The sequence below is a fragment of the Cebus imitator genome, unplaced genomic scaffold, assembly GCF_001604975.1.
Source record: "Cebus imitator isolate Cc_AM_T3 unplaced genomic scaffold, Cebus_imitator-1.0 Scaffold91, whole genome shotgun sequence".
In the NCBI taxonomy this organism is placed as follows: Eukaryota; Metazoa; Chordata; class Mammalia; order Primates; family Cebidae; genus Cebus; species Cebus imitator.
Window position 1 is genome coordinate 6171835 of NW_016107406.1, and position 17865 is coordinate 6189699.

The following is a 17865-nucleotide window of genomic DNA, read 5'->3' on the forward strand; positions in this document are numbered from 1 at the left end:
GAAGGAAGGAAGGAAGGAAGGAAGGAAGGAAGGAAAAGAAAGAAAAGAAAAAAAATTGGACCCTTACTTTATACCATTCACAAAAAAACAAATTAAAATAAAGACACATAAGAAATGAAACTGTAAATTTCCTGTAAGAGATATTTTTAAAGTTCTCTTTCTTGGTCCCCACTTTAGACCACAAATCAACACCTTTGGGAACGTGGCTTTTATTTTCTATTTTTTAATCCCTCAGTAAACTCTAATGTGCAGCCAAATTTAGGAAACACCCTTTCTCAATTCCATATAATCCTGCTCATTTGGTGTGGTTCAGCTGAGACTGATCCCATCTTCACCCCTGACCTGGTTGAGTATTGGCACCTGATTTTTATCTGGCAAATTAGAATCTCTCCCCGAAGGCACAATAATTAGTTAAAGGTTATGGAGTGACCCAAGCCAGCTTGATAGCATTTCTTTTTGAGAATTTTGATAGAACAAACTGGAAAGATATATATTCATCTGCAGAGAAAATGCATTGTAAGGATAATTTAGTCTTTCCCATCCCAGTGGCAACCTGCTCCCATGTGGAGAGAACACATCTGATAAGTCAAATATAACTGAAAGATAGAGGTAATCCTGTTTAATAAATCTCTGAATCTTATCCTGAGACTTCCCAGTTAGGTAATCTTAGAAACTCTTTCTTTTGATTGTGCTAGGTTTAGTTAGGTTTCTGTTGCCTGCAACTGAGAGAGTTCATCTGTTAGGGCATGTGATAACACTTCTTTCCTCCTCCGTCATGGTGAGAACAGATTTTCTCTCACGATAATTCTCTCCTTATCCTGTATTTTACTCTCTCCCTCTCTACTGGCTTATTTCTTGTTATCCTTATACTTAAACATATATCTTTCCAGACACAGAGACAGAAATCTCCCAAATGACCTGGTGTTCTCTCCTAGCTATTCTTTGTCTCATTTTCTTCAAGGTCAATCCCCTTAAAGTAGTGATTTACAAGCAATGCATCCCTCTCTTCAACTTCATAAATTTCACCCTACCCTTCAAAAGGTGAATACAGGCCACCTACAAGGATAACGGACTTCCCCCTACCCGAGTTCACGCTCCATGATCTTCTGCCCATACTTGACCTTGTTCAGTCTTTAACTCTTCCATTAGCTTCTATCATGCCATTGTATTCTGGTTGACTCTTAACTAAGCCTCCCTTAACACACTGTTAGCTCTTTCTCAGCCTTTTCTTTCATATCAAGAAGGGAGATTGAGCATCTTTTTTACAGAAATAGAAAAATAATGCTAATTCAAATGAAACTACAAAAGACTCAGAATAGCCAAAGTGATCTTAAAAACGAACAAAGCCAGAAGCATCAAATTTCCTGATTTTAAAATATATTGAAAAGCTACAGTAATTAAAGCAGTATGGAACTGGCATAATGACTTTCATTGACTTCTCTTCATATTATCTCAACCTACAAATATTGGAGCCCTCTTTCATTCTTCTCTCAATCCCTGTTCCATGGGTGTTCTCATTCACCTCCTTGGTTTTACTCACTTCTCTTTATATGTTATGAATTCCAAATCACTATTTCTAGCCTTTCATGTGTCTTTTCTTAGACTCTTGCCCTCCAACCACCTCCCATGACTCTACTAACTCCTACTCATCCCTCAGTATTCACTTCAGGCATCACCTCTTCCAGGAAGCCTTTCCTAATTTCCCTGTTTGGTGCTTCTCTGTGTTGCAGTATATTATAATCACCTCAATCAAAGCAGTTATCACACTGTATAGAAACTATCTGTTTATATAGCTCTCTCTCTCAAGACTGCAAAAGCTTTGAAGTGGTAATTATGCTATGATTATCTTTGTGACTGGCATATAAAAGTTATTCAATAAAGTTTTCCTAAACTAATGAAAGAATGGTGGCTGCTGACCATTTCAGACTCTCTGTACACTGGACTATTTGGTGAGGTAACACAGCAGTACACCATTCTAGAATTTCTTTCTCATAAATGTATAGGCTGTGACGGCATTTGGAGCCTCATTTTTAATAAATATCTGTTCCTGCAATAATGCATACCTCGATTACATTTATTATTCAATTCAAATTATAATTACTTTATTATTGATACATATATGTCTTTATATTTTGTTGTAGAATAATAAGAATATATTTGTGTCAACTATTTTTTTGAGAGAGGGTCTTGCTCTGTCACCCAGGATGGAGTCCAGTGGCATGATCATGGCTCACTGCAGCCTTGACCTCCCAGGCTCAAGTAATCCTCCCTCCTCAACCTCCTGAGTAGCTGGGACTGCAGATGCACACCACCACATCCAGCACCACTAATTGTTGATAGAGATGGGGTCTCACCATGTTTCCAGGCTTGTATTTTTGTCTTAAGATAATGTGCACTTCCCCAGATACTTCTTGTGAACCTCCTGTGAGGTGCATCAGAAGGGAAAGGTTAGGAGAAAAGAAGTGAGGAAGTGGGGAGTTGTATTTATTAGCTTGTTATATTATATATTGAAGGTATATAGGGTATGAACCTATACTGAGACCCCCAAGAACTATCAATAGTAGGGAGTGAATGCCTGCTGAAGCAAGAGGAGGAAATGGTGCAACAGGCAACAGAAGCATGAGTGAGAGTTGAAGCCCCTGTTCCACAGAAACCATGGTCATGAAAAGATGTAGCTGCTATCTGAACTGCAATAAGGCAGGAAGAATACCTTCTCCAGCCTTCCCACTTTCTTCCCTTCAGACATTCATAGGCCAGAACAGGGCAGGGAGAACAGAAAATGGGAAGCCAAATGGGTGATACCAAGCCCACTCTTTGACTCTGGCTGGGTCTGTCATGGAGTAGAGATCGGAAGAAGCAGTCCCCTGAAGGAGTTGACTATGGCTTCTCTTTCTTTCCCAATTTACTTCAATAAAGTAAAAACCTTCTTAAATAATCAACTCTCGACTAAGCCTCCCTTAACACAACATCCTGACATAGCCAGTGACCTCTCTTTAGTAGACCCACTCAGTTTCAGTTCTGCTCTCCCGGTTGAGTTGGCGACATTCCAAAAATCATATTTTCTTCCAAACTTTCTCATGCCAGTCATTCTTGCTATTGTTTTATGCTACCTAGTCATTAAGTCAACTATAAAGTACAAGTGCAAAAGAAAGTAAGTCCTTAAACTTCCTCTCCTCTTAAACTGTATTCACTCCGTAGGTAATCCCAACCAGTCTCATGACTTTAATCACTTTTACATATTTACAATTCTTAAAGATACATCTCCCATCTAGATCACTCCTTGACATCCTCCCTTGAACGTCTAATATGTGTCACTATCTTACTGGGCTTCCAAGTGAGCTCCTGACCTGCGCCATTTCCACCACCATCCTATACCTGCTCCACCTGTGGTCTCACCTGTCTCAGGCAATGGTAACTCTATCCTGCTACTTTCTCAGGCAAAAAGCCTTGGATTTATCTTTGATTTCTTCCTTTCTTTCACACCTCACACCCAATCTGTCAGAAAATCTATTATTTTTACCTTCAAAATATTTTCAAAATTTGACCACTTTGAATCACCTCACAGTTATTATTTTGGTCTGAGCCACCATCACCTCTTACCTAAATTACTGCTACAGTTTCCTACATGGTCCTCCGTATGCTGACACACTCTGTTATCAGCCTTGTAGTGTGATCATCATGAGGGATCATGTCTCTTCTGCTTAAATGCATTGGCTCCCCATTTCTCTCAGAGTAAAATCCAAAGTCCTTATAACGGACCTCAAACCCCTAGCCGTGTCTTGGCTCTATGGGTCCCTCCCTAAATTCATTTCCTGTATCCCTCACCCGCACTGGCCCTCTGGCTGTTCCCTGAACATCCCAGACATAGGCCCAAGCCAGCACCTTGGATCTGGCTGCTCCTTACACCTCAAATACTTCTCCTCCAGACCCCTTCAACTTCTACTCCCACTCCTTTGGGTCTTTGCTCAAGGCTCAGCATCTCACACCACACGTTCTCAGTCATAGGCGGGTTTTGAACAATGAGAACATGTGGGCTCAGGGAGAGGAGCATCACACACTGGGGGCAGCTGGGGGGGTGGAGGAGGGACAGCGGTGGGTGGGAAGGGTGGGGAGGGATAACATTGGGAGAAATGCCGGATACAGTATGCACCTATGCAACAACCCTGCATGACCTGCACACGTACCCCAGAACCTAAAGTAACATTTAAAAAAAAATCAAATTCTGTACTTCGTACCATACTTCTTCTTTAGAAAATAGCTTGATGAACAATTCTAAATAAAATAATGGTTCCATTTAATTATTATATTTAAAAAAAAAAAAAGAACGACAACACGACGTAAAATTGCAGACTTCTCCCAACACTCCTCAGACCTTCTCCAACACTTCTCATCTTATTCCGTTTTTCCCAAAGGATTTAGCCCCTTCTAACATTCATCATCATGGGAACATGTATTTGCTTATTGTTAGCTGTCTACTCCTAATAGAATGCAAGCTCCCCCTCGGCACATAATTGTAGCTGTAGCTGTTTTCTTCATCCAAGACGCTAAGAACAGTGACAGGCACACGGTAGAGCCTAAAGTATTTGTCGAAATAATTGAAGAAAAATGTTTTAAGAAAGGCCACATTTTGAAAGTGCTGTTTTTGCTCATGTAGATTTGCTCTTGATTTGTGTTTCTAAATTATCACATTATTACTTTTATGACTACTAGTATTATTATTTTACCTATGTGCCTCTTACAAAAATCGAAAAAGAAAAAGAAAGTGTTGTGAAATTTCTAGAAGGCAGATGTTTTACTGACTCAAAATATAACTGTGCTTAGAACTACTAAATGGGATCCAAATATTGAGTTTGCTCATCAGAACATAAAAATAAAATAGGAGCCATCTTTTTTATGTAGGTGAGTCCTTATAACTCTTTTTTAATACTCTATAAAATTATCATCCTTTCAGTTCCAGGTCTAGGAGATTTTTTCCTTTTAAAATTCTTCTGCAAAAAAAAGTCACAAATCTCATAGGACAGGAACTCTTAAAACCACAGATATGATTAAGGCTCAGTTCCCTAATAAATGTGCAACGAAACACTTGTCAGCCCTTGAAATAATGAGCTGTGATCTATGATAAATGTGCCAAGAATGCATTTTCCAGGGCAGCATATTTCAGATGGGTAGGAAATAGTTGAATCACAGCAGGATCTTATTTTTACACAAATTACTTCTAAACTCCAAACACATCTAAAATTAATTTCTTTCATCACATTAACGCTGGGCTGTTAATCACCGAAATGTGTGCTGGTATTTGACAGACATAAAAACTGATTTACATTTGGAAGAGGAGGAGGACACACATAAAAGAAGCATGTTCCTCATGTGAAATAAAGTTTTGCATATCCTGGTTCATAAAATATATTGCTTGTTTACTAGTCACAGATGATTATGAAGGTGAGTGCAGTAATGGCTTATGAACTTCAAATTAAAAGATCTGACCTTTCTTCAACAGCGTACATGAATTAAGAACAATGTATAACGCAATATGCCTAACAGAAAGAGGGAAATTACAAAATGCTTAAGCTTCTCTGGTTAATTTCCGGGAATTAATTTATTCACTCATTCAGTTATGTATACACACAAAAAAATATTGAATTTCTGTGATTCCCTACTCATAGGAAGCTCTAATTCTAAGGTAGAAAATAATTCAAGGTACACAATGCAATAATTAGTATGACAAAGGAATGTATAGGATGCTATAGGTATCTAGGGGAAGGGCAGCCTGCCTCATCTGCAAGACAGGAAGTAGTGATAGTTCCTATCCCACAGAATTAATGGGAAGATTAAATGAGTGAGTGTGTGTGGAAGAGCTTGAAGGGACCTGGCCCATGATGAACACTCAGTGCACGTTGGCCTTTATTACAAGGTCACAGGTGTTCAAGCCACACATGATTAAATATTCATGTCAGGCATGGAACTAGGCAGGGAGAATGCCCACTCACCTCATGGCACTTACAGTCGAGTGGGGAAGACTGTGTAATGTAACAAGTGTTCCAGGAGATGATGCAAAAGTCCCTATGGAAAGGGAGAGCCAGGCCCCTAACAAGTCTAATTCAAGAAAGTCCTACAGGGATTGTATTAGAAACAGAACCTGTGAGTGCCCCCTTAGAATTCTCCTGGCCACTAGTTTTATAACAAGGGTTAAGCCATAGCATAACCCAGCTGTGGATAAAGAAGGAAAGGACTACATCCCAAAGGACTCTTAAGACTAGACCAGCATGCACTAGGTGGAGAAGTACCTTGGGGGCTGAATACTGAGAACGTTTGATTAAAGGAGGCAAAACATAAAACTGGATAAGGAAGAGATTGTTAACTCTGTTGAGGGCACCATCCCATGAGATAGGATTAACACTCTGACCCCAGGCAAGGGAGCTAACTAACTCATTGCTGACGTGGGTCCTAGAGGCATCAAGAAAGCAATAGCTCATGCTGAAGAGATAGAATTGAGGTGGCAGAATGGTGGACAAGGAATGGATATACTGCTACTGCGTACAGCCAGAAGACTTCCAGATTAGGTTCCACCTAATCTGGGGGTCCAGGTGACACAACACACACCAAGGCTATTGGAATGTGCTGGTAAGCAGGCATCAGCATCACTAAGGAGGTGAGTGGTGGTTGTCCCCTGCAGGCCTGGGCTGACAGTGTGAGAAGCTGTTATGGAATCTGATTCATCAACAGCAATCAGATGATAGGCTAGGACACCTGAACAACAGAGGTCAGGCAGTGAGACTTAACCATTGGAAGCCTGAGGTCTCAATGACTATCAGAGTTGGAGTGACAGCTTATGGGGACCCACCTGCACAAGTTATGGAGATGGTTCAGAGAATGTAGTAGCTCTGGGGGCAAAATAGATGGACAATTGACAAGGATATTACTCAGTTAATACCAGTGGAAGATATCAAGAATGGATGGCCAGGAGGCTGAGGGAAGTCACCTCTTTCCCAGATTCCAGACCTGAGCCAGTTTTCAGACCCAGAGCCCACTGGCTGACGAGGTGGCCAGCTCTCTAGGAGAAAGGATCCTGTACCATCATGCCAATCACATGGTGACGATTTCTTAGTTCTTCCACAAAGGAACCTATAGCCATTTGCATGAGTAACTGAACACTGGAGAAAATGGACCAGATACCTCAATAATGAATGGGGACACAGGATGGGATTGACATTAATACTGTAACTCCTGAAGCATCATCAGGCCTCTCTTCATATTAGAAAGGGGGCATATAGAACCTATTGTAATTAATGTAATCCTAAACATATTTGCATACAGTGAGGTCACACTGGATCCCCAGACCCACTGAGTGTTGTTTGTCCAGTCTCAAAATATATAATTGAGATCAATATGCTTTGCAGTTGATGCTTTATTTTGAAGGTTAAGAATTATCAGAGTAGAGAAGGCAACATAGAAGTCTCTGACCCTTTCTGGCTGAGATAATAAATCAAAAGCAATATTGCATCCCTGGGGGATGGCAGACATAAGTGATCTCCTTATGAATCTAAAGGATACAAAGGCCTAGACAGCCCCTGTCATACCTTCATTAAATTCACCAGTCTGGCCCCTGGAAACTGAAGGATGAATTCTGGAGGATGCCGGGCGTGCAAGCTCAACCCGGATTGCAGTCACCATGCTTACTGTGGTATCCTAGTCTCAGACACATGGTGTGTGGCCATTGATTTGGCGAAGGTGAGAAAATGCAATAAAAAATGGTTTGCATTAGTATGGAATAAAGAATAGGAAACATTTGAAAGTTTGCCCCAGGGCTACATTAATTCTTCTACCCTTTAATAGAAAAATGTTAGAGAGATCTGAACCATCTGAACATCCCACAAAACAGTACATTGATCTGTTACATCAATGGTATTATGCTGATGGGGATGGATGAGCTAGAGTTGGCTTGCATGCTGTGGGCCACACATGTGCTACAGAGGATGGGAAATGAAACTCACAGAAATTCAGAACCTGCCACATCTGTAAATGTCTAGAAATTAGGTGGTTAGGACATCCATTCCAAAGCAAAAGCAGCTCATTGCATGGTGACCCATTATAACAAAGAAGACACAGAGAGGAAGGGCTTCTTTAGGTTCTGAAGGTAGCATATTCTACACCTGGGATTACTGCTTTAGCCATATACTAGGACATATGAAGAGCTTGGATTGTTGAGTGGGGCCTGGAGCAGGAAGGGGCTCTGAAGCAGGCCTAAGGCAGTGCAAGCGGCCTGCCACTGGGGAAAACAAACCGGCAAATGCAATGGTTCTGGAACTATTTGTAGAGAGAAAAGATGCTTTGTGCAGTCTGGAACACCCCAGTAGGAGAATCCCAACATAGGCCCTTTGGAGACTGGAGCATGCCATGTCTTCTGCAGCAGAGAACTATGCACCTTTTGAAAGATAATCCTGTCATGTTGTTTGGCCCTAGTAGAGCTGAGATGACAAATGATCATTTGGCTAGAACTACTAGTCCCCTCAAGCCAAAACAGAGGCCCATCAGCAATTCATTATAAGATGAAAATGGTGCATCAAAGATTGTGCCTGAGCAGAACCAGAAGGGACAGCATGTTCCATGAGCTCATAGCCCAGACCCTCATGGCCTCCAGTTATGTCCCACCAGCACCCTTCCTCGGTTCACCGCTCTTACCATATAGAGGCTCCTGCACTCAAACTGGAGGTGAAAATCAGAGTTTGATTTCCAACGGTAGATCTGTTTTGTGAGTACACGATGAAAATGTAGTTTTTCTTGGGGTAGCCTTCAAAGATAAAGGTGGGCCAGGCACAGTGGCTCATGCCTGTAATCTCAGCAATTTGAGAAGTTGAGGCAGTCGGATTACCTGAGGTCAGGAGTTTGAGACCAGCCTGGCCAACATGGTGAAGCCTCATCTCTACTAAGAACAAAAAAAATTAGCCAGGTGTGGTAGCACATGCCTGTAATTCCAGCTACTTGGCGGGCTAAGGCACAAGAATTGTTTGAACCTGGGAAGTGGAGGTTACAGGGAGCCGAGATCATGCCACTGCACTCCAGCCTGGGGCAACAGAGAGAGATTCTGTCTCAAAAAAGAAAAAAAAGACAAAGGTGGGGGAAAATCCTCCTTATAGGCAAAGGTTTAGGTATGATACTTGGTCATCCACTTTGTGGGGAAAGAGAAAGAGCCTTACTGATAGGCAGTGGTAAATAGCCTGGTGTGTTGGAGGGAGACCTGAAGTTCCAAGACTGAGAATTCAGAGCCAAAGAGGGAAGCGTGGGCCTGGACATATGGGAATGGGCAGGGAGTATGAAGACCTTGGTATTACATTACTGTGCCCACCAAAACCAATTAGGAAAGTTGAGTCTTATCTTTAATCTTTACTTTTACTATACCTTATTTAGCTGTAAGTTTATACAATTTAATTTTTAATAATGAGTCCTTAACAACTGGCATGCATACAACAATAAATAAAATGCATAGAAATACATCTAACCAAGGAGGTGAAAGATCTCTAGTAGGAAAACCACAAAACATTGCCAAAAAAAATCATAGATGACACAAAGAAATGGGAAAACATTCCATACTCATACACATCAAAATGTAGTGTTTCCAAAAATCTATAGTGGTGCAGTCTTGGCTAGCAATTGTGGTCATAAAGTCGAATGGTCGTAAGTTGCATAGGTCGTAAGTCAATCAATACCTGTACCAACATTCATCTCAGAATTAGAGAAAACTGTTCTAAAATTTACATGGGAGAACAAAAGAGCCTGAAGAGCCAAAGCAATCCCAAGCAAAAAGAATAAAGCCTGAGGCATCACATTACCCAACTTCAAACTATACTATAAGGCTACAGTACCTAAAACAGCATGGCACTGGTACAGGAACAGATACATAGATCAATGGTGCAGAATAGAGAACTCAAAAACAAAACCACATACCTACAAGCATCTGATCTGCATCAAAGTTGACAAAAATAAACAATGAGGAAAGACTTCCTTATTCAATAAATTGTACTGGAGTAACTGTCTAGCCATATGCAGAAGAGTGAAACTGGATCTCTACTTTTCACCATATATAAAAAATTAAGTCAAGATGAATTAAAGATTAAAGTATAAGACTTTAAGCCATAAAAATCCTGGAAGAATATCGAGGAAATACCCTTCTCAGCACTAGCCTTGGCAAATAATTGATGCCTAAGTCCTCAAAAGCAATGGCACGAAAAACAAAAATTGACAAATGGGGCTAAAGATCTTCTGCATAGCAAAAGATACTAACAGAGTAAACAGACAACCTACAGAATAGAAGAAAATATTCACAAACTATGCATCCAACAAAGACCTGATATCCAGAATCTGTAGGGAACTTAAACAAATCAACAAGCAAAAACAAATAACTCCATTATAACATGAGTAAAGGACATGAATAGACCATTCTCAAAAGACACGCAAGTGTCCAAGAAACTTATGAAAAATGTTCATCATCACTAATCGTCAGAGAAATGCAAATCAAAACCACAGTGAGATACTATCTCACACCAGACAGAACAGCTTATCATTATGAAGTCAAAAGATGGCAGGGCATGGTGGTTCATGCCTGTAATCCCAGCACTTTGGGAGGCCAACGTGGGTGGATCACCTGAGGTCAGGAGTTCGAGACCATCCTGGCCAACATGATGAAAACTTGTCTTTACTAAAAATACAAAAAAAATTAGCTGGGTATGATGGTGAGTGCCTGGAATCCCAGCTACTTGGGAGACTGAGGCAGGAGAATCACTTGAACCTGGGAGACAGAGGTTGCAGTGAGCCGAGATTGTGTCATTGCACTCCAGCCTGCATGACAAGAGTANAAAAAAAAAAAAAAAATCAGTATCAAAAAGATAAATTTTTAAATCTCCAGATATTTGGAAGTTTATAAAACTTTTCTAAATAATTCATGAGTCAAAAAAGTCATAAAGGTAATTTAAATATTTTTAGAACTAATAAAAATATAGACAGAAAAACTTGTGGAATGTAGAGAAACAGGTTATTAAAAACTTAAAATAGTAAAGAAGATAGTCTGAAAATTAATTGGCTAAGTGTCAAAATGAAGATGTTGTAAAAGAACATAAAAAGAAACCTAAAGAAAGCATAAGAAATATACTATAGATAAAATCCATAATTAATAAAATAGAAAACACATACATAAGGTGGAGGATCAACAAAGTTCAAAGTAGTATCTGAAGGCATACAGGTAAAATATGTTTCTGGTGCAATTGATCAAGGCAAAAAAAAAGGAGTCACAAGTAAACAGAAATGAAAAGGAAGATATGCCTACCCACAGAAGAGATAAAAAAGAAACAAGGCCAGGAACGGTGGCTCACACCTGTAATCCCAGTACTTTGGGAGACTGAGGCGGGTGGATCACTTGAGATCAGGGGTTCGAGACCAGCCTGGCCAACCTCCTCTCTACTGAAAATACAAGAATTAGCTGGGAATGGTGGCAAGCGCCTGTAATCCCAGCTACTCAGGAGGCTGAAGCAGGAGAATCACTTGAACCTGGGAGGCAGAGGTTATAGTGAACCGAGATCATACAACTGCTCTCCGGCCTAGATGGCAGAGTGAGACTCTATCTATTAAAAAAAAAAAAAAAAAAAAAAAAAAAAAAAAAAAAAAAAAAAAAAAAAAAAAAAAGTCAAAGGTAAAAGATGCTGGCATGGCTATGAAGACAAGAGAATGCTTTTATACTGTTGATGGAAATGTAAATTAGTTCAGACACTCTGGAAAGCAGTGTGGAAATTTATCAAAGAACTTAATATGCCTAGCATTCCATTATTGGAACACTGAGCATGTGGGAGTTTTTTATCTCCTACTGGAGGTCTAATTGCTAAATCTAAGGTCTAATTGCAAAAATTCAAAAAATTGCAACCTCAGGCTTAAATAGATTAAAACAGAACTACTATTTGACTCATAAATCTCATTCCTGGGTATATATCCAAAGGAAAAACAAATCATTCTACCAAAAAGACACAATGAACTCATGTTTATTGCAACAGTATTCATAATAGCAAAGATAGGGAATGAACCTAGACGCCCATAAACAGTGGATGGGATAAAGAAAATGTGGTACGTATACATCATAGAACACTATGCAGCCATATAAAAGATAAAATTGTGTCTTTTGCATCAACATGGATGAAGCTGGAGTCCATTATCCTAAACAAATTAATACAGAAACAGAACACTGAATACTGCATGTTCTTACCTATAAGTGGGAGCTAAACATTGAGCATACATCGACATAAAGATGGGACAATAGGTACTGGAGACCACTAGAGGGAGAAGAAGGGAGGGAGGACAAGGGCTGAAAAACTCTTATTGGTTACTGTGCTCACTGCCTGGGCGATGGGTTCATCCATACCTCAAACCTCAGCATCACACAATATTTCCACGTAATGAACTTGCACATGTACCTCCTGAATCTAAAAGAAAAGTTGAAAAAATTCTTAAAAACCTCTTACTATGAAAGGCAATCTAATGACAGAGAAAATCTTACTGCAAAATAGAAAAAATAAATTTTGGAAAGAAAACCATATAGAGTACGTGAAAAAATAGAGAAAAAAATACACAATGAAACATTAACTATAGTTGTCTCTGAGTGGTGGAGATGTGAATAATTTTGTTCTCTCTAAAACTTTTCTACATTTTCCAAGTTTCTCTGAGAATGATACGTTACTGTACAAAATAATAATGATAACTGGCATGAAAATTCTCTGAAAATGTAACAATTAGCTCTTGCATGATGACACAAGCGGGGTCCAGTGCAGCACTAGGCCTGGAAATAACTCGGTTAAGTTTTCTGCTAAGAGGCTGAAATAAGAATCAAGATATGTATTACACAATAAGAAAATAAGATTGTGAATTATTTGAACCTCTGAGTGGCTTTTGCAAGTTACACTTGCTATATTTCTTTATTGAAGTGTTTCAAAATAAAATAAAAATTGTTGGCTTAAAGCTCAAAGCTTGGTAAGATATGCTCTTGTCAATTTAATACAATACAAGCAACCAATAATTCCACCAGAAAAAAAAAATCTTGTGTATTAATGTATTGTTTTCTGGTGTGATGAAATGCCTGCTATTATTAGAATTATTAGACAGTATTCATTTATCTGCCCATTCTCTGCTCACCAGGAGCAGAGTCTACAATTTACAGCATCAGTGGCTTAGTTCATAATCTTGATTGAGCTCATTTAATTTGAATTAAATCAAGCAAAATAAATAAATGCAAGAAGCTACTGAGCATGCACATTACAACTGTGGCTACAAAAATACCACCCGGTAAGAATAGACTGAATTAATTCTGAAAATTTTACTTGTCTTCAAAGGCTTTCAAAATGTCAGAGGAATATATAGTATTATGAGATGTAAATAGTTCCTTTGAAGATCTATAGAGTACATATCTAGTAGCCAAGCTAAATTGCTAAAGAAATGGGGGTTCCATTCAAACTTTATGAGGAAGATAATAAAATAATAGCAGTTTCTTTTGAAAGCACATTTTTGACCTACTTGATAAATTCCTATACTATTTTACTCCTGGGCCACACTAGAGGGCGAACTTTCTCTTCTCTAGAAATCTTCGTACCCTGCGTCCTTTCAAAAGGAAGAATTTTTCAAAGGAAGGTTGTTAATCTCCAGGAAACCTTAAAAATAATAAGGTAGGCTCAATTAAAACAATCAAAATCAGAGGATTCTGAGGAGACAGCTTATTAACAAAGCAGAGGCCAGTTTAAAAATCAGAGAGAGCTTATTTACGAAGCAGAGGCCAGTTTAAAAATCAGAGAGAGCTTATTTACGAAGCAGAGGCCAGTTTAAAACAAAACAAAGGGAAAACGAAAAACAAAAACCCCTGTCCTCTATCAATTACTAACACGCTTTATATCTTGTACTTTGTAAAGTGTGTTATAAATATTGTCCCTCCACATTCTCACAGAGACCCTATGTAATATTTTAGTCCATTTTCAAGCTGAGAAGCTGAGAAAATTGAAGCTCAGTGGTTTCAAGAGACTCGCTCAAGGTCAAACAGGTTTAAGGCAAGCAACTGAATCTAGTTATGATTTGAACTAATTTCCACCTTAAAGCTTGGCTCATTGCAGACCCAAGCTCTGTGTCATATGCAATGAGCCAGACGTGAAGAACTGTAAGCCTTTCATGAAAGAACTTAGGACATCCCAGGGCAACAGCCCAGCACGACATGCTCAGATGAACAAACTAGACTCTGGCTATCCCCACTTTGTAAGAGCTAATAAGCAGAAATTTTCCATGACATCTGTATCTCTCCTAAGGCTATGATTAAATCATTGACTTAAAATATAATTACAAGTATGATACATTTTGATTATTTTGCCCCTGGGAAAAATATTATAGGATATGCACTAATTTATTTACTTACTTTAAGTGAAGATTTATAAAGAAGCTCATTCAGTTACAATCCAAATTAAGAGAAAATATAAATTAAAATGTGATTACTTAAGTAACAGGAGATCCCTTGCTTTCAAAAGGATTCGCTGCAGGGTTCCTTTGAACTGAGAGCTGCCCAGCTGTATGTTAAATGAACCCATTTACAGTACAAGGGTTCAATTTACATAGAAATGCCCAGAAACAGAGCTGTCACATAAAGTGAGAGGCATCTGCACTGTACTTTGTGTTAGCAGGAAGATTTAAACATATGGAAAATACCAGGCTGGAGAACATCTATAGTTGAGCAGGAATCCACCTCCAGCCCTCTGCTAGTCTACAAATCAAGAGGCGGAAATTCTTCTCCAGGTACATCTGATTCCTTTCCTGGCCCACAGTTGCAGGGGTATTGATGCTGCTATTAAAGTGGTCGGAAATTTCCACAGCTTCCCCACTCTCCTCATCAACATGTTCCGCATTTGACCCAAAGTGTAGCAGGTGCCTGAAGTTGATTAAAGAAAAGACACAGTCTCCCCCATCATGGACTTCACATTCCCCTATAGAAAAAGGAATGCACGTGTGCCTTCTCAAGCCACCAATACCAGCTAAGAAACGACGGTGAGCGTGATGATTTAGTAACATGTTCCTCAGTTTCTCTTCTGTAAATATTCAGGGGCGTATTAGGTATTGTGTTTTATTTCCCCTCTTTGCAGAGGGTTTGTGAACCGGTACGTGGGAGAGGAAGTGAGGAAAAATAAACAGAACAGACAGGTGGCCCAGTACAAGGGCTTACTCCTGCAATCCCAGCACTTTGGGAGACTGAGGTGGGAGGATCACTCAAGCCCAGGAGTTTGAGAACAGCCTGGGCAACATAATGAGACCCTGTCTCTAGAAAACATTAAAAAATTAGCCGGGAGTGGTGGCATACCTGTGGTCCCAGCTACGCAGGAGGCTGAGGTGGGAGGATTCCTTGAGCCCAGGAGTTTGAGGCTACAGAGAGCCATGATTGTGTCACTCACTCTAGCCTGGGTGACAGAGTGAGACATTGTCTCAAAAAAATAAAAAGTAAAGGTAAAAGAAAAGCAGAGGTTTCTGAGAACAGGTTAGAAATGTATTTACTTTCTAGTTATTTATATATTTACTCATTTGATCATGCATTTGTGTATGTATTTATTTATTGCCTCATTCCAAAAAGAAATTTGAAAAAGCAAATGATATTAGCATCATGTCAATCTAAAAATAGAAAATCAGAGGGAAAAATATAAAAATAAGATAAGGGAAAGGGTGGTGTTTCAATAACATGCAATAATGCCTTATACATTTTGGTAGAGTTCTGCCAAAATATTTCTACAGGCAGGTTTTAAAAACCCAGAATGGGTTTGGTTCTCAGAAATCCATTAAAAAGGGGAAAACAAAGTATGTTACACAATTTACATCAGATTACAAAGCAGATCAGCTAGCTCTTTAAGAGAGACCTTTTTTTCTCAGCTAGCCTCTGAGAAATTTTTTCCCTCCATTCTCAACTGTGGGCAACACCACCCCTAACAATAAATTCAACAGCCGATTTGTGGTCAGTGGCTTATAAATTCTCTCAGAATAAACAGATTGCAACGGCAAAGCCCAGCCTAAGTCAGGAGGTGTGTTAGGGATAAAAGCAATGCAGAGGCTAAACAATGCTGTGCAGGTAGAGGGGGTGCAAACAGAGGAAGAGACAGGACATGAGTGCAGTAGGTGTCCAGGGCAGAATGACATCTTCCAGATGCTTGAGGAGAAGGAAGAAGCCCAGAGAGCCCATAACCTTGCTGCCATTCTCTCCCTCAGGCCTGTCCTAACACTCCTGAGTCCTGGTCTTGTTGCAGGCAAAAAATACTGTAATAAAAGGTCAAGAGGCCGGGCACGGTGGCTCACACCTATAATCACAACACTTGGGAGGCCAAGGCAGGAGGATTCCTTGACTCCAGGAGTTCGAGACTAGTCTGGACAACATAAGGAGACATCCTCTCTACAAGGGAAAATAAAAGTTAGGCAGGCGTGGTGGTGCACACCTGTGGTCCCAGCTACTTGGGAGGCTGAGATGGAAGGATCTCTTGGGTCCAGGATGTTAGGGCTGAAGTGAGCCATGATCGTGCCACTGCACTCTAGTCTAGGCAATAGAGCCAGACCCTGTCTCTAACCAACTAACTAAATAAATAAATTAAATGGTCAAGAAAACAGGAAGATACTTGGAATTTACATGAAAACCCAGGAGGAAGGGTATAAGTGAATATCCAGTCGTTAAATAACCTTGGTGTCCAAGAAGAACTGTGCTGATACACAGGGCTTCCTTACATTTTTCTGACATACATCGTTCGGTGCCTTGCACAAAACACACAGCACTCACAGCCAGACCAGCTAGGAGGCCTCAGCCGCTATGGGCCCCACCTGGCTGCTCCCTGGAGACCAGTGCTGTGACACCATCATTATGTGGTGCCGTAGGAAGTCTTGCTACTGAAAAGACTCCCCCTGACTGAAACTGCCCTTGCAGAGGTTATGACAGTGAGAAAAGTCTGGCCTAGACTCACTCTATCTTGCTTCTAGTCTCACAGCCTGGCTGCCCTCACTTATGCTTGGGCATAGGCCAGGCTACCCAGGGGAGGAATTTGTAGTTGAACTTTAAAGCAAGGATGATAATAGTCTCGCCCTGAAGCTAACTCCTCCTTGTTGAGCAGCTGAAAGCATGTTTATAAGACCAATGAAGAGTCACAAGATTAGGATTCTGGCAGGGGCCTGAATTCTGCTAAATTGTGGGCATAATTTCTATCATCCCTTACTGCACAGGAGTCACCTGGCCAGAGGTCACAAGATTTGTGACTTTCTCAGTTGCTCATATAAATGACATCGCTATTACAGAACATAAGATTGGTCTTTTCAGATGTTTTTCAGACCCCACCCAGACTTGTGACTCACGACTCAGGCGGTTCTGTGCTCCCCCACTCCCCACCCAGAGGTAGACTCAGTGTATAAAGACCATTTCCCACACATCTGTGATTCCCAACCAGTCAGCAGCACCCATTACCTAGTCCCCTGCCCACCAAACTATCATTGAAAAACCCTAATCTCTGAGTCTTCAGGAGACTGATTTAAATACAACCCTGTCTTCCACATGGGCGGCCTCGCATGAATTCAATTCTTGCTTTACTGCAAGATCGCAGTCTCAGTGAACGGGTTTTGTCTGGGCAGCACACAGGAATAACCCATCACCTGATTACACAAGCACTGAACAAGAAGACCTGAGTTTAAGCCCACCTTTGGTCAGCCATTTTCCCTAAGAAAGAACACAGTGAAAGTACAGAACACTGTGGAACACAGAGAAAGAGAAAAATAATGGAGCCCTTTGGGAGATAGTATTTATATTGAACCTTCAAAAAATAAAACATATGTCATTTTTTACTA